Genomic DNA, 16,121 nt, shown 5'->3' on the forward strand with positions numbered 1-16,121 from the left:
TCTTATTAAGCTTAAATATGAACAAATGCACAAGCCTGTCATTGTGTAAACTACTGTGTAATTAGATAATTTCTTTCACATTGATGGTTGTAAAGCATATAAATCTTCGCTATTTATCAGTTGTCAGAGTTCATCAAATGTGACAAGGCTAGTGGGAGGGAAGATATTTATATTAACTGTTATTAGATTACTGTCCCATCAGTGAAATTTTAGGCACATGGACAGTGTCTAAAGTGTGAGTGTGCCATTTTTGAGATGTCCTGTTTTGATGGAAAATATTTTTGCTTGATAGATGGTAGGTTAGTTATTTTGTTTGTTCATTTTTTGTTATAATTTGTTACGATGATCATGGATGTTGATACACTGTGTAAGTATACATTTATACATTTCATACTATTTTAAAACCACTAAGAACATTTTTATAGTGTAAGTATTTGTATGAGAAAATAGATAATAGCGAGAAGGGTTCTGATTTTTAAATTTAATTATTAAGAACATATGCAGCTCCTGGGTGTTTCAGTCAGTTAAGCGTCTGACTCTTGGTTTTGGCTCAGGTCATGATCTCAGGGTTCTGAAATCCAGCCCTGCGTCGGGCTCTACTCTGCGTGTGGAGCCTGCTTGAGATTCTCTGTTTCCCTCCTTTTCTGCCCCTCCCCACCCTTAAAAAAGTATTAAGAGTATAATAATTGCAGGGCACCTGGGTGGCTCAGTGGGTTAAGCCTCTGCTGAGATCATGATCTTGGGTTCCTGGGATCAAGCCCCGCATTGGTCTCTCTGCTCAGTGGGGAGTCTGTTTCTCCCTCCCTCTCTGCCTGCCTCTCTGCCTACTTGTGATCTCTCTCTCTGTCAAATAAATAAAATCTTAAAATAAAAAAAGTATATCAATTGCTTATTTAGCCAGGTTCTTTATGTTTTTGATTGCTGTGTGTAGTTAGAGACCTCCTTTTTAGAAAATGAATATTTTAGTGGTTCTCGTTAACATCTAGCTTCAAGGGAGTAATTTGCTTTTTTTTCTCACTGGCAGGTATGAGTCCAGTTAGAAATCCCCAAAAGATGCTCATTCAGAAACTGAGAAATTAATTTTTCGTGGCAGCTATTTGCTAAGTAAGAATTTTCCATCTTCTAGGTTTTTCCTTTTCTCTTGATGATGTGATCTGTGTTTTAAAGCTTTGGATCTCAGCTATTAGCTTCCACTTGAGCCTTCACAGGGACATTTGGAAGATTGAATTAGTTCTCTTTTTTCCTCCTTCTATTTCTCTACCCTTTTTACTTGGATGAAGAAGTTAAAAGCATCAAGGAACAATAAAATGTTGAGTAGTCTCTAGTAGAATTTAGGAAATAATGGTAAGGGAAGGTATCTAATTCTAAAAATAAGATAGAAAGTCAGCAATGCTGGGGGAAAAGAGGCATGGCGAGAGAGGATTAGTAACAGATTATTTATTAGAAGAAAAGAAAAAACTAAGGATTGTGTTTTTTTGGTAATCAGATTTTCCCTGAGTAAAAATACCATGAACTGGGTTACATCTTGTAAAGGGTGGAAAAGGGCAACATAATCATTCTTGTTTGTCTTCATGACATCTGGTAAGATGAATGTGCATCTAGTCTCTCTGAGGGCAGGGGCTGGATTCTCTTTTGGTTTATCTCATAGTAAAATTACAGTGGGAGTCCTAGAAATCTTTGACAAATTGATACGATTATTTCCATAGAGAAGGTGCATCAGACGTGTGGAGGGGGGGCGTGGGGTGGGTGTGACACAAATGTAGTAGTTTTTTTTAAGGTTTTCTTTAAGACACAGAGTGTGACAGACTCAGAGACATGGGGTCTGTAGCCTCTTTCAAAAGGAGGACTTGCTTCCTTGCTATAGGAAATAGTCACCGGAATGCTTCCCCCTGTCAGCAGCTCCAGAATCTGCAGAGACAAGCATCCTGGATCTGGTGACTATGTGATTTGGATATAAAGACCTGGTTGTTTCTGCCCAGGGCAGGGTGGCTGTGTTGCCAGGTTACTCAAGGCTCGATTGGCCTGAAGGCACTTCACTTCCTCTCATTTGTCTAATGCTGCTTCCTTATCCTTCCTTCCACCTACCTAATAAACACTTTTTTCTTCTTTTAGATAATAAGCATATCATACCCCCAAACTCCATCTGGAAAAACCAACATAAAGATTAATTTAAACACATAATTTAACCCTGTAATTTAACAGGGATTTGTTCTCTTTTAGGGAATTACAATTAGAATATGGGGTTCTGACTTAAGTATCCAAGTATACTCTGGTATATACCAGAAAACCATTAGATGTTCACAGTTCAAAGGGGGCAAAAAAACAAAACAAAAAAACAGTACAGCAGGAACTTCTAGAAAAATTAACTTTAGACGAGCAATAACTGAGTAAGTTCATGAAATTGTAGCATGCCCTGAAGTTACTAAATCCTTGACAGGAGTGCAGTGATGAGCACTGGATGGTGTATAGGAATGTTGAATTCACTATATTTTATACCTGAAACTAATGTAACACTGTATGTTAACTCTACTGGAATTAAGATTTTTAAAAAGTCAATGCAAATACATATACATGTATGTATTTAATAGTCTTACTATATTATCAGTGGGAAAATGGGACTATTATTTACCTAATGCAGACTATTGTTATTCTTAATATTCAGATCCCAGGACTGCAGGAAGATCTTACCTCCTTTCCATTTTGAACTTAGTCTGATGATATGAATGTCTTTGGCCAATAAATTGTGAGAAAAAGTTATTTGTTATCACAGCTTATATAACCTGGCCTGTCCTGATACGTAAGTTACTTAGTATCCACCCACCGCAGTGAAAGCAGATACTACCATGTGTTATATTTTAAGACTTTTTTCATACTCAGATGCATGTTGTGTGTGTTTATGTATGTATGTTTATTTATATGTATACTATACTCATATGCTACATATGCTATTTCTTAACATTTTCTTTTTTTTTTTTTCCAAAATTTTATTTATTTATTTATTTGACACAGAGAGAGAGATCACAAGTAGACAGAAAGGCAGGCAGAGAGGGGTGGGGAAGCAGACTCCCTGCTGAGCAGAAAGCCTGATGCAGGGGCTGGATCCCGAGGACCCTGAGATCATGACCTGAGCCTAAGGCAGAGACTCAACCCACTCAATCCACTCAACCCCACATGCCCTTTTTTTAATGATTTTCAAAAACTCACAGAAGGTAGTGCCCCCATTGTTTTGGAATCACTAATTGTAGCTATGTAGCAGTGTTTATCCACATTTTAAAATTCATGTGCCCTTTGTTTTAATATAAAAATCTCATGCTTTTCTTTGATACCATTTTAAACCTTGGATAAATTTAGAATTCTTAATAAAACAAGTGATGATTTTAAGAGATTTTATTGAACACTTGGTTCTGGCTTTTTGACATTTAAAAACTGCATGTTTTAGTAGTGAGGACATTAAATCAGCTTGCTTACCACATCCTTTTATATCATAAATAGTGTCAAGGATCAAGGACAGATGAGGTCACCTTCCATGTCACCTGTTGTTTCTGCTATTTTTTTTTTTTTTATAGAAAGTATTAAAACTAACTTCATATATTGAGTTTGATAATTACATGCCAGGCTTACTGATTTATTTGGAAGTAAATATTCAGGTATTCTGTGCAAAAATTTTCCAGTACAATTTTCTAAATTTTTTTGGTAACTCTTTCAAATTCGAGCACCATTATCTTCTTTTACATTTTGCTAAAACTGCCTTTCAAATGGTATTTTCAACCACAACACCAGGAAAGCCCTACCTGAATTCATCCTGGACAGACTTGGTGAGATTTTATTCTTTCTCTTGAAATTTTTTTCCAGTAACCCTTTTATGGCAAACTGCACTAAGTCAAGAGAATGAAAAGATATTTTTAGCTCTGATTCACTGAATACATAGCTAGATTTTGGCATAAAAGCTTAAGACATATCATGAGGAGCAATAATGTTGGTCTTCATTCCTTGAAGTTTTCTAGATTCATATTCAAAACATCAATTCTATCTGCCAAATATGTCAAGCTCCTGGGAAAGTTATTATCTTGGCAAGTTTGCAAGTGTCTAGTGGTTGAGAAAAAAACGTAACAGTTCTTTTTTAGGGTATCTTTAATTTTGTACCATGCATAGTAAGAAATTAGCACATTTTCTTTGTTCATATATTGAGCAAAGCCAGTAACAAGAAAGATGAAAAAAAAATTAGATCTTTAACAAAATTTTTTATGATGGGTAAATCAGCAATTTGACTTTTGGCTGTAGATCCTAAAAAAGCAATACTTTAGAATTTCTACTCTATTTTAACTTTTGGCAATGCTCAGAGTACAAGAATTCATGAATTTGGTATTCCACACCCACCTACCCCAGTGATCTTAGGTCTTCTTATTCTTTGCTGTTAAAAGAGCTACTTGAAACGAAACTTTTACAGTTTTCTGGATTTTTAACAATATATTTTACTGCTAGTACTTCCGTTTCTTATATCTCAGAGCACTGTACTCTGCAGGTAAAAGCTTGTATTTAAAAAAATAATGCTGGTGTGACCCTTGTCTTGACTGAATGAGAAATCTAAATTACTTTGCCCCTTTCTGCACTATACTGAGATAATTACAGTTATGCTTACTAATTACATAAGGATACAGATGTGCCGCTGCTTCAGCTGTGCCTCAAGAGTAGCAATGTAAATTACCTTTTTCATCAGGCATTGCCATTTGGCCAGGACTTTTTCTGAAAGCTTTGTCTTTTTATACTTTATGTTTTTCCACCAGCCAGGAAAACTTAAATGAGCTTTACTTATGTAATATAAATTTATTTTTAAGATCATTTCCCTAATTCAAGAGTTTTTTTATGTGTCCCTTTTATGTGTCCCTCTTTTCTACAGCCCACAACCCTTGCCCCATAAATACTCAGATATTTATAGCCACAATTAAAAGCTCCAAACTGTTTTGTATTATAAAATCTTAATAGCATGACTTCCGATATATCCTACTTATTTCCTTGGGGGAGAAAATCTCCTAATATTTTTACTACTGGATCAAGTGATAGGAACAAGGTTATAAATGTGTCATTTTAAGTAAGAGGAAGAAGGGTATTGTTCACATTTGACTCTCAGTCTTACTTTCCTCAAAGCCGTCACTGATCTCCCAAGTAGGAATAGTTTTTATTCATTTTTATACATTTTACAATACTTGACCCATTCTAACATTGTGAAAGTATATTTTGATTTTCATTTGTTATGCCAACAAAGGTGACAATTTAACAAAGTTTATTTGTTTACTCTTTTCATTGGAATATGTGTTTCCAGAGTTACTGTTTTCAAAATTGGAAAAACATGGACCTGAAGCTCATTACAGTATAATTTAAAAAGTTTCCTGAGCTACACATGATCATTCGCTAGGTGGGTGTTACTCTGACCCCTTAGGACAAGTATTATAAAAAGAAATCTCCTCTGTTTTGCATTGCAGCTGGCTAAAGTGATCGCAGACTGGCCCCTTTGATGCTTCTACCTTCCTTTCCTTCTTTATTGCCCTCTTTCTCTCCTCTCTTCATTTTAGTTCTGTTTCTTTTTCCCCTCATGTTGCTCTTCTCTTGTAATTTCAGGATCTCCCTTTCTACCAGGGTGGCTCCGGAAGGTGTTTTCAGAGTTAAGATATTCCTGAAAACTTCCTCAGTCATTTTCTTTTCTCCTTTATCTCCTGCTTTGACTCCAAAGACATTTATGTGGCCCACTTTGTTAACCTTTTTTTCTTTCTCCAAATTTTTGAGGATGTTGGATGATCAGAGCATTCCAATCTTTATACCCATTGGCTTTTTATTTTTCCTTTTAAAAATCAAACTGGCTTCAAAATAATATGAACATCTTTTTAAAGTGGCTATTTGACTCCATTAAAATTTATTATATGGTTTAGGCTTGTGAATGGTTTCCCCGAGGACATATAAATCATAGTGGGGAGCTCTTTCCTTCGCTGTTTCGAGAGAAAACGTTTTACACGTTCTTCCGATGCAGGAATAACATATGTCTCTATAGAACCAACCATAATGTTCTTCTTCTGTAAGATTCCCCCCAAGTTTCTTGAAACTTCCCAAATTTATGCTCTGAATTTTAAAAAGGAAAATAATGGATACCTCTTGGAAGTTTTATAAACTAAATAAATTGTAGATATGGAGGTATGGATAGAGCTATGTATTCTGTTTATGGGTAAGCCTGTAAATTATTGAAACTACTTCAGACACAAACTGTTAGAGCATGAATGTCTGCATTCTTTTTATCAGAGGAGAATGGCTCGCAACAGTCTTGCTGCCTGGGTAAAGCCGTATAGTCTGTCTACCCATACTGTCATTGCCAGAAGCCAAAGAGTAAGTTTTTTGTTTAAAGGAAAAGGTCTTTCAGGTTGCTGGTTTTACATGATGGGAATGTGGTTGGAAATGCTTCCTGTTCCATTCACCAGCCCCAGGCTGCCCATGAGTTTTGGATTCAGAAATGACAGCTGAAACCAATTAGGCAGAATTATGGGATAACAAAGTCACCTATAGGTTTATTATGACCAGAAAGGAGAAGGAGAACACATTATATGATTTTAAAAATGCCTGACTTAATTAGGAATGAGCTGCAGTGCTGTGATAGCTATGGGAGGATTTTTGTGTCGTATAAAGCAGCATGTGTGTTAGCCATCCCTGTCCTCCCCAGGGAGTATGTGTGGTTTACTGGGCAGAATTTCAAATATTTCCTAAGTGGCTTAAAACCAGGTAGAAATGAAATAACCCAGAAACAGGCTTTGTAATCTGTAACATAATTCTGTGCAGGAACAGTTGAATATGTGAGAGTATTCCACCTGAGAATTTATCTTCATGTGATGATGGAATAGATTGAAAGACCATATTATCGCTATTGTCCTACCATGTCCCATGATGCAACTTGAGGCAAAGTAACCCAGTAATAATTAGAATTTCTACTTCAGGGCGAAGAGATAGCACTTTTGTACTTGTTCATAAATGTCTTGTCTTTGCCATTAAAGATAAGGGATTTCAGTGTATTAGCATAAAGGCTAAATAAGTAACATTTGATAGAATACTGACAGTTTTATTTTTTATTTTTTTTTTTAAAGATTTATTTATTTATTTAACAGAGAGAGATCACAAGTAGGCAGAGAGGCAGGCAGAGAGAGAGAGGAGGAAGCAGGCTCCCTGCTGAGGAGAGAGCCCGATGCGGGACTCGATCCCAGGACCCCGAGATCATGACCTGAGCCGAAGGCAGCGGCTTAACCCACTGAGCCACCCAGGCGCCCCGACAGTTTTATTTTTTAACCACGGTTTTAAAAACAGGCCCCTTTGGTATATAGTAGGTACACACTTCCTCAATAAAGCATCTTAAATGGCTGTGATTTTGTTTTAAAGGTAAAGTTGATAATGCATCTTTATATATTTTTTTTCACTAATGAATGATGCTCCCACATTGTAACTAACAACATTAAAATTTCATTAATTATGTTTGGGAATGAAATAGATTAGTACTATAAAGTTTAATGGGAAAATGCAATTTCAAAGTCAATTTAAACCTTTGGACTTCATATCAGAGCAGTTTGAAACTAACTGCTCGGTAATTTGATGTATTAATTCTTACAGCAATGTAAGCTGATTAAAACAGAGATTATAGCTAGAGGAGAATGGCATTGATTGCTGTAGAAGAAAGGAGGACTCAACTTCTATAAGTTTTCTTCAATTGCCTCTAGCAGCAACTTTTCCCCAATGTATTACATGACTTTAATGAGCTTCAGGTGAAATAGATTAAAAACTAAAATGATCGTGAACTCTACCAAATTTCACAGCTACCCTTTAAGCATGGTTTTCGTTGGAATGCCTTTGGTGTGTTCCAGACACGGGATGATGGTGATGAAGGTGACATTAGCTAGTAACGGAGTCAGCCTCACAAGTAAACATCTCCCACAATTGTTTCTTTGGTCACACTGACAGTTACTGTTGTGGCCATTAGTCTGGGGACCGCCCACACTACCACCAAAGAGTGGAAATAATTGCTCTTGTTCTTCGAAATTTGCAGTCTTTTTAATGTGATCTCTTGCCGGTTAGAGTACTATTTAAAGGAATTGCCTGGGAGAGAGAGGAGTGTCTAGAATCAAACTGGGATGAGGGCTAGGGATCTTCATAAATAATCAACAGTCAGAGAAGGGGAGGGCTCTATATTTTTATGCTTTCAATTTGCACATGTTTATCAACTAGTTGTTAACCTATCCCATCTTTTGTTTTTTAATCGTGTCCCCACTTAATTTTTTTTGTTTTGTAAAATCAAGTTTTCATGAATTTAAAAATGAAATTATACCTGACCCTTGGTGTTTAAACATAAAGTAAGCCTATCTCTTAAGAATAAAGAAATTCAGAATTAGTCTTTTTATCTTGTGGACCCTTCTCGTATTCTTGCTCTTGTGAAGTAGTGTCTTTTTAATGATACAAAAGATTATACCGGCCTTGAATATTCTGACTCTCCTCTCACTGTCAGAATGGAAAAGTAAATGAAACAGAAGCAAAGGCTGTGGAGGCTGAGCTTAACACAGCTTCAGAATGAGGATTTCTGTTGGTTGTCCCCCATGGAAAGACTTTCTTATTTTTAGCCTATGTGCTAAAAATAGGGCTATGCTATTTTCAATGTCATATTTTGGCAGTGCTTCTGAAGAACATCAGAATTAGCTACAAAATATAGCGGGCACCATTCTTAACAGCACAGGACAATGGAAACAAACCCATGTGTTTGGGAAGGGGCTTTATTTGGATCCCTGCTTGATGAGGAAAGCTCAGTCTACAGGCCAGTGGTAATGCAAATGCGTAATTTCTCAGAACTTGATGTCTCTTGAGTAGGAGCTTTGATCATTTGAAAGTCCAGCAATTGGAAAGCCTCACTTCATGGAAAATATGTTGATTAAAAAAAGAAACATAGACACGTACCAAATGGCGAAGCCTACTTAACCACGAACTTAGACTTCTCTCTGTCCTGGAATCCGGGTAAAATTTCATGACTGAGAAGCTGTCTGAATTTGTGGTCTCCAGAGAGCCTTTTCACCAGGGGCTTTCAGTGGAAGGATATTGCTGTTCTCTCTTGACCCAAAGTCAGTTTGAAACGAGTAAGGGGTGGAGAGTGGAAACTCTGAAGAGCTGAGTGTCATACTCTAGCTTGTTTCTGGTCTTTTTGTCTGGCTGACTGCTCTTTCCTGGTCTTCTTTTAAAGGTCTGTTCTCCACTCAGGCCTGTTTCAAAATGGCCATTATATCCATAATTTGTCTTTGTAGTTTTCTTTCATGAATTCCCTTTTAAGTTTCATGGCTGTTCATCACACAGCTCTCAAGTCTGCATACGATTGAAATTAACAGACTCTACTGTGTGAAAGTGCTTACAAATAAGAAGTCTTTCTGATTTTCTTTGGTCTTTCTATATCCTGCCTGTTTGTTTGTTTGTTTTTAATAAAAGGGAGATTTCTCTCCTGCTTTCTGAAGTAATCCGAGCACAAAGTAATCAAATCAGTATGAGGAAACCCCAATTATAAATGTGGCAAACTCCTTTACGGAGAGCATTTACGTTCAAGGTATTAGAAGTTCGGGTATGTTCCTCAGATTCCTTCCCCTAGAAGTGCCTATGTTAATAACCAAATAAATGCTGCCTGATGGGTAATGGACAGTGAGGAAGGAGGAAGCTCATTTTGAAAGATACATATGCTAGTGTGGGGATTGAGCATTTGGAGACCCTTTCTGCACTTAGTCTGTCTCCTGCTTGGTCTGTAAGTCTAGCCGTACTTGATAGCTTCATTTAAAACCATCCACTACATGGGAGATTGATGAGGTGTTCTCAGGCTTTCAGGTATAAACCTGTCAGACACAAGTGCTTCTAAAGGCATTACCCTGAGGAACAGCAGCAATGATGGAGCGAACAGAGGGAGGTATAGGAACACGAGGGGAAGCGTAATGTAGTGAAGGAAAGAGGAGATGTCAGCCAAGATAGAGATGAGGAGAAATTGTGTTTGATCTGCAACCACCAGGCGTCTAGGCTAGTGACCTGCTCCTTTTATTTATTTATTTGACCTGCTCCTTTTAGTATCAGAATAAGAAATAGCCATAGATCAAGCCAGATGGATCTGAGATGATCTATGTCTCATCAGGGGATACTGATCTGTTGGTTATATGCCATAGGGGCCTTCTGTTTAAACCCAGGATGACTTTAAAAAGTAGAATGAGAAAGAAATATTAACTTTAGTACTTTATTTCCAGACCAGTGCAATTCATAAAGGTCATATAATCCAATGAGTTGAACTGAGGAGAGAGATAAGATAAGATGCGGGGCATCTGGGTGGCTCGGTCACTTAAATGTCTGCCTTTGACTCAGGTCATGATCCCAGGATTCTGGGATTGAGCCCCACATCAGGCTCCCTGCTTATGGGGGAGCCTACTTCTCCCTCTCCCTCTGCTGTTCCTCCTGCTTGTTCTCTCTTTCTATCAGATAAATAAATAAAATATATTTTTTTAAAAAGGCAAGAAAAGAGGTAATGAAAATTTCAGTTTAGGCACATCTAATTTAGATTCAGGCGTGGTACGGTGTATTAAAAAGAGAGAGAGAGGAAAAAGAAACCATTTTTAAAGCAGGTAGAACAGAAGTTTGCCAGGGTACAGAGAGGGACCCTGTACTATCTCTTATCTCTCTCTCTCTCTTTTTTTTTTTTTTTTTAAAGATTTTATTTATTTATTTGACAGACAGAGATCACAAGTAGGCAGAGAGGCAGGCAAAGAGAGAGGAGGAAGCAGGCTCCCTGTGGAGCAGAGAACCCAATGCGGGGCTCGATCCCAGGACCCTGGGATCATGACCTGAACCGAAGGCAGAGGCTTTAACCCACTGAGCCACCCAGGCGCCCCTATCTCTTATCTCTTTTTCTATGACATTCTCCAGATTCTTGCCCCTAATCGCCCAGAGCACTCTGAAGTTGACTGTGTATCTCCTAAATGTAGTCTCACTGGTTGTGTACGGAATGTGCAGTGGAGTGTGAATGAGAATGTATGGTTATGCAGATAGGAACACTATATGAGGATGAAATGCTACCCTTATGAGTTTCAGTTTTCTGACTGTGATTATCGTTCCATTTTCAATTGTAATCCTCCCAAATATTTATTCCCACAACTCGAAACACACCACAGAAAATCATCATTTTCATCATCGTCTTCTGTAGCATCTACCATGTGCTAGGTAGTGTTCTGAAACCATTATGATACTTACTCATTAATTTTCATAGTATCAGTTGAGGTATGTGTACTAGGAATATTCTCATTATACTCATGAAGGTCTTGATATGCAGAAGTTGTGTAACCTGCCCAAGGTTACACAGCTAGACAGCCATGTGTACATACATGTGATATATGTGCACACATACACACATTTTGATGCCATATATCTAAGGAAACATGAATTTTAAAATTTAGAAAGTTTGGAAAAATCTTTATTTAATTTCCCAAGATCTCATTTTGGAGAAACCTCCTTCCTGCAATTCATAATGCTAATGTCATTGGTCATATACTTAGAAGGACATGATGTGTACCTTGAGAATCAGGAATACTCCCCCCGCCCCCGACTCCTGATGTGTTTCCTTCTGATAGATTTTTTTTTATCTTATTTATTTATTTTTTCAAGTTTTTATTTAAATTTCGATTAACATATTGTGTTATATTAGTTTTCAGGTGTAGGATTTAGCTATTCAACACTAAATAACATAAACACCCAGTGCTCATCACAACAGGTGCCCTCGTTATTCCTCATCACCTCTTTAACCTGCACCCTGCCCACCTCCACTCCAACAGCCCTCAGCTTGTTCCCTGTAGTTACAAGTGTTGTATGGTTTGTCTTTCTCTCTCTTTTTACCCCACCCATGTTCATCTGTTTTGTTTCTTAAATTTGCATCAACTGATGAATGGTTAAAGAAGTTGTGGTATACAAACAGATACACAGACACACACACACAATGGAATATTGGCCATAAAAAGAGTGAAATCTGCCATTTGCAACGATATGTATGGAGCTAGAGAGTATTATGCTAAGCAAACTAAATCAGTCAGAGAAAGACAAATGCCGTATGATTGCACTCATGTAGAATTTTTTTAAATTTTAAACAAAAAGCTTGAATACTTTTTTGGCAAAAAATTATTCACAAATATGTATAATTTACAGAATGTAAGCTTTATAAGAGCAGATATATATATATATATATATATATATGATAATATATCTTATTTATGTAAAATTAGCATTTAACAAATCTAAATAAGTCAAATATATAATACTCTGAAAATTTTGTCCCCTACACCATTCCACTTCTTTGTTAATTTTAGAAGCTCACATTGGTAGGTGCACTTATGTTGATTTATTTCTTCATTCCTAGCTTTAACCTTGTTTGGTACTGATGTGTTAGCCTTTTAATACCATTTTGACTTCTGGTACCTACTGTCACTAGAATTTATGTACATCTTTGGTCATAAAGAGGTTGGTTTCGTTCTCATCACCTCTCCACTGTTTTTGGCTGCTTTGACATGTCAACCTTAAAGAAGCAGTGGGAAACTTTTTTTTTTTTTTTTTTTGCTCTGGGGTAATTTATATCTGCTGTTTGAAGGTTTGAAAGATTTTCCATTAAACCCATCTGAACTTAGTACTTTTTTTTAGGTATAGCTCTTCAATTTCTATCTCTTGTAGAATCAGATTTAATAACTTAGGTTTCTTTAAGAGATGTAAGTTTTTATCTAGGTATCAAATGTATTATTAGCTTAAAGATATGTATAATACTGTTTAGCTTATAGTATTACAGGTTTATTGTATACTTTTAAATCATCACATTTTTAGTTGTGTCATTATTCTCACTCTTAACATTGATTACATCTTAACAAAACACTTCACTTAAAAAAAAAAAAACCAGATTTTCCAAGGTTTCTTTGTTTATTGGGCTTAAACATTTTTTTTTTTTTTTTAATTTGCATGTAGTAGGCACACATTGTTACCTTAGTTTCAGGTGTGCGACATAGTGATTCAGCATTTCTGTATGTTATGCTGTACTCACCTCAAGTGTAGCTACCATCAGTCACTGTACGACTCTACTACACTGTCACTGGCTATATTATTGGACTTTTCAAAGAAGTGGGTTTCTCTTTAATTGGTTAAGTGTGTTGTTTTCTAGTTTTTAATCAATTAATTTCTGCTATTAACTGCATCAATCCTATCTATTTTCTTTGGGTCTTTGTGTTTTGTTTCATTTTGTTTTTTGTATTCTCTAGTTTATTAGTTGTTTATTAGTTTATTAGTTGTTTTACTTTTTTTCTGTCATTCTCATATTAAAATTAATAGATGTGTTTAAAGATCTATATTTCCCTGACAGTAAAGCTCTGGCCATTTTCCATTGCTTTAAAATTTATGTTGTATCTTACTATCATTTTTAAATAATTTTAAACATTTTTGGTTTTCTTTTTTTTATTTTTTAAAGATTTTGTTTATTTGACAGAGAGACACAGTGACAGAGGAAACACAGCAGGGGGTGTGGGAGAGGGAGAATCAGGGTTCCTGCTGAGTAGAGAACCCGATGCGGGGCTCCATCCTAGGACCCTGGGATCATGACCTGAGCTGAAGTCAGATGCTTAATGACTGAGCCACACAGGCGCCTCTGCTTCTCTTTATTTAAAAAAAAAATTCCACAAAAATAGATTTCCTTTGTTCCTTCTTTTCTCATTTCTCCATTTAACTGCTTGTCTTCCTTCATTATCTTATTCTTGTTATCTTTGAACTTGAGACCCTATTGACTAGAAGAAACATTACTTGATGTACTAGTAGAAGAGAAAAAAACCACACTCAGTTAAACTGTGATTTAGTGTTTTCTTATCATTCAGAGTTTTTACTTTATGCCCACCGAAGGAGCCTTGCAGATTTTCATTCTGGCACTTTTTATAGAATCTTACCTGAAATTTTTAATAAATGCGTTTCCAGATAAAAATTGCATCTCATTCTTCATCTTTTTTCCTCAGATGGTCCTTACATTGTTCTTTGATGACCCATGCCATCAGAGTAATAAAAATAAAAAGTTGGCTCAAACATAGGCAATAACAACTACATTCCAGATACTCCCCGGGAAAGAGAAAATTCATGCCGTTATTCCAGTGTCAGAGTTAAAAAGAATTGTGTATCTTAGAGTGGATGAAACATACTACATTTTTATTTTAATTTTATTTGGTTGTGGCAAGAGGATGTAATAGGACTTCTGCTTGCTAACTGCTTGCTAAGGCTTTATCTGTGTCTAATACATTGTCAAGTTTTGTGAGTTTACCATTTGTGTTTAAAAAGTTTGTGTAGGGGCGCCTGGGTGGCTCAGTGGGTTAAGCCGCTGCCTTTGGCTCAGGTCATGATCTCAGGGTCCTGGGATCGAGTCCCGCATCGGGCTCTCTGCTCAGCAGGGAGCCTGCTTCCCTCTCTCTCTCTCTCTGCCTGCCTCTCTGTCTACTTGTGATTTCTCTCTGCCAAATAAATAAATAAAATCTTTAAAAAAAATAAAAATAAAAATAAAAAGTTTGTGTAGTAAGAGTTTAATGGGCACAAAAGTAAACATGCTATTTAATTGTATTATTCTTATTCTTTATAACCTTCCCTTTTTTTTTTCTTTTTGCCAGTTCCATTTGGTGACTTTTGAAATAAGTAAGCTAAATCCCTCAAGATTTGTGAAATTATTAGTTTCTTCTTGTATTTTTACCAATTTTTGCTATAATTGATAGGCCATGTTGTTAGGTGCACTGATGTTTAATACATTTTCCTTGAATTCTGTTATGTCTACTATTTACATTGATAATGATGATTTTGGTTTTTTGTTCATATAACCAGTATGAATAGCAAAATATAAATAACATAAACATGTAGCATAAAATGTTATTTGTTATTTTCATATATTTTGTTTTTCATTTTTAATTTGTGTCTTGGAAACAGTGTGAATTGCATTTTCTTTTGTAAACTGAGATTTTACATTTTTTATTAGGAATTGTACCAAATCATGGGTATATAATTACTGATAAAATTGGATATACTTTCTATTGTTTTATTTGTTGTGTATGAAGCTGTGAACAAATGAGGTAACAGTTGCTTCCTCTGTGGATTTTATTATATAGTGGGCAGTATCTTAATATCTCCTTTTTGTTTATCATGTTACAGGTGAATAGTACTTTCTCTTGTACTATTTTGTTTGTTCTTCAAAACTCTTTAAGTGAGGTGTTAGCCCTATTCAGAAGGACAGAAAAATTAACATGGAGTTATATGGCAATATGGGGACTAAAATTCATTCTTCAGTTTAGTAAATGCAGTCACTCAGAAGAAACTCCATGGAACTCATAATTATATTTTAGGGTCATTTTTAATGAGCTATACTATATATAAAACTATTTCCACCTTTCTTTAGTTCTTCTCTGTATTTGTCATTTTGCCTGGACTGAGGAGGCAATAATTTCCAAATCATAGTTTCTGTCCTCATGGAGTTTGACTTTGATTTGGAAGCTCAGCACCTTGGGTGTGGTATAAGAGAAAGGCAGTATTATCTTAGAACGTTTCTAAGAGCATTTCTTCAGTCCGATTTTCTTTCCCTTTTCCCTTCAGTTGGCTAACTTCTTTCATTCTCTACTCATGCCTGACTTTTTCCAGAGGCTTCCCCAACATCTCTACACCACAATAAGTTCCCCTTGCTATGCCCTCAAACATTATTACCCAATACTGTTTGTAAAATAATGTACAACATGGTGTACTATAATTGTTGGTATGTCTAGTTTTTTGTTATTATTATTTTTTTCTACTTGCAGTTGTTTCATTTAGTTCTGTGTCCTTAGCGACTAGTGTAGTAACTGGAAATAATAAGGGCTTAAGGAGTACATGATGAAAAATGAATGAATGAAGCTAAATTGTGGTCTCTATCCTCAGCAATATCACCTGGCATGCAATAAAAACTCAATAAGGGAGTCTGAACTATCATCACCATGGCTATAGCAAGATTCTTGAATATAGCATAAAACTCTAAATTCTTCAGTAACAGAAGCCTGATATTGGGGTATAAA

At 36.1% G+C, this 16,121-nt stretch overlaps 1 protein-coding gene across 5 annotated transcripts in view; it reads left to right on the top strand.

Moving 5' to 3' along the window:
• Nucleotides 1-16,121, top strand: part of CDK14 (cyclin dependent kinase 14) — a 732,611-nt gene that overhangs the window by 411,803 nt on the left and 304,687 nt on the right. The gene's annotated exons all lie outside the window — the stretch shown is intronic.

Source organism: Mustela lutreola, chromosome 4 (genome assembly GCF_030435805.1).
Source record: "Mustela lutreola isolate mMusLut2 chromosome 4, mMusLut2.pri, whole genome shotgun sequence".
Classification (NCBI taxonomy): domain Eukaryota; kingdom Metazoa; phylum Chordata; class Mammalia; order Carnivora; family Mustelidae; genus Mustela; species Mustela lutreola.